Source organism: Babylonia areolata, chromosome 10 (assembly GCF_041734735.1).
Source record: "Babylonia areolata isolate BAREFJ2019XMU chromosome 10, ASM4173473v1, whole genome shotgun sequence".
Taxonomy (NCBI): Eukaryota; Metazoa; Mollusca; class Gastropoda; order Neogastropoda; family Buccinidae; genus Babylonia; species Babylonia areolata.
This window is the reverse complement of record NC_134885.1, coordinates 5,560,735-5,563,234: the sequence shown is the minus strand read 5'-3', so window position 1 is coordinate 5,563,234 and position 2,500 is coordinate 5,560,735.

Here is a 2,500-nt window from a genome sequence, read left to right as displayed (position 1 = left end):
CATGAATTATTACATGGCTTTGGTGTAAACGGGCCTGATATTGGTGATACGCAATCCACAGCCAGTAAAGCCATGCGGTATGCTAAAATAATATTTGATTTGCATTGTTAACGCGGAGTTCATTATGTCAGTGACTGAATGGTTTTGCCCGCTCGAATGACGCACACCCTGGATCAAATTCTCAATTTTTTGCTTTTATTGTGTGTGTGTGTGTTGTAGAAACTCGTTTTCAGATAGGTGTACCTCATGTAACCGCTAAATGATTAAGTATGGTAATGTGACACTACTGAGTCATGAATACTCGATTTATATATATATATATATATATATATACACACACACACACACACACACACACACACACACACACACACACACACACACATACAAACAGAGTGGTGCATTTATAGCCTATTAATGTTACCACTCCCTCTCTCTCTCTCTCTCTCTCTCTCACACACACACACACACACACACACACACACGCTGGAAGAGATACACATGTGCACAATAATATTTCAAATTATACCTTTATTGATTTAATCAAAATTAAATCATTTTAGCAAAAACACAACTGCGGACATTCAATGCAATCTATGTACGCATATATACCTATCAATTTTGAGAGAAGTATTAGGTTTCCTTACTGAATCCACTACTGGAGACAGTGTGTGTGTGGGGGGGAGGGAGGTGGGATGGATGGGGGGTGGGGGGGAGGGGTAGTGAAACGTAATCTATCAAAAAAACAACACAAAAAACAAAAAAAAAACCCCAAAAAACCCTACTGACTAATTGGCTTCTGTTTGTTTTTGCTTTTGGTTTCACAAACTTTTACAGGTTTGTCTGATTCCCATGCTTTTATCTTCTTCTTCTTCTTCTGCGTTCACTCGTATGCACACGAGTGGGCTTTTACGTGTATGACCGTTTTTACCCCGCCATGTAGGCAGCCATACTCCGTTTTCGGGGGTGTGCATGCTGGGTATGTTCTTGTTTCCATAACCCACCGAACGCTGACATGGATTACAGGATCTTTTTAACGTGCGTATTTGATCTTCTACTTGCATATACACACACGAAGGGGCTTCAAGCACTAGCAGGTCTGCACATATGTTGACCTGGGAGATCGTAAAAATCTCCACACTTTACCCACCAGGCGCCGTCACCGTGATTCGAACCCGGGACCCTCAGATTGACAGTCCAACGCTTTAACCACTCGGCTTTTCCGCCCGTCCCATGCCTTTATAATTTTGACTGATTGTTGGGGACTGATTCATATTTCTCCGCAATCATTGGTCGTCTTATTTCTATTTCTCTCTGAGTTAGTCTCTTTAACGTTCGTCTCAAAAAAAAAAAAATTACTGACGACCAGTTTCTATCTCTATTGAATTGTGGATGACCTGTCTATCTTATTCCCTAATTATTGTGACTGACCTATCTATTTCATTCTATGATTGCGACTGACATATTCATTTTGTTCCATATTTGTGCCGACCTATTAATCTTGATCTAAAATTTTGAGTGGCCTATATGTTTTCTTGACTGACCGATTCCCCCGCCCCCCCCCCCCCCCCCCCCCGCACCCCCGATATTTGTGAATGACGTATTCATTTTCTTTCATGTTTGTGACTGATCTATTTATCTATTCCATTAGTTGTAACTGACCTATTTATTTTCTTTCATGTTTGTGACTGATCTATTTATCTATTCCATTGGTTGTAACTGACCTATTTATCTTCTTCCATAATTTTGTGATTGATCTATTCTTTTCTTCCATATTTGTGATCGACCCATTAATTGTGCTCCGTACTTGTGACTGACCTATTTGCTGTCTTCCATGCTTGTGACAGAGCTGTTTATTCCATAACTGTGACAGACAGCAGGATCCCGAAGATGCTTTTGTATGGCCAGCTGAAGGAAGGCCACCGTGAACTTGGAAGACCCTGCAAGCGCTTCAAGGACACCTTGAGGACAAACCTCAAAGCCTGTGACATAGACATCGCTTCCTGGGAAACTGATGCCCTTGACCGCTGTCGCTGGAGGATGCTGTGCTCTAGTGGCATAAAGACGTTTGAAAACAAGAGAACGCTGGCCATTAAGGAGAAGCGTGAGCGAAGGAAGCAGGGCTCAACTTCTGGAGACGTTTTCCCTTGCAACACCTGTGGGAAGTGCTGCGCATCCAGAATCGGCCTCTTCTCCCGTATGAGGACACACACCGACAGATAAGCCTGCCTGCCTACTCATCCGTCGGACCGACGGGAGACTCCATCATCAACTGTGACTGGCCGATTTATTTTTCTCCATAGCTGTGACTGACCTGTTTATCCCCCCCCGCCCCCCACCCCCCCCCTTAATTCTAGATTGTGGTCTAGTTTCTGGGTCTCTGTAATGATGAGCGACAGCCTATCATTTTATTTCATTTTCTTTTAGTTTGTTTCATTTATCTTTTGGATTTTATTTTCATTTTATTTGTGAAGCTGTATATATATATATATATTTTTTT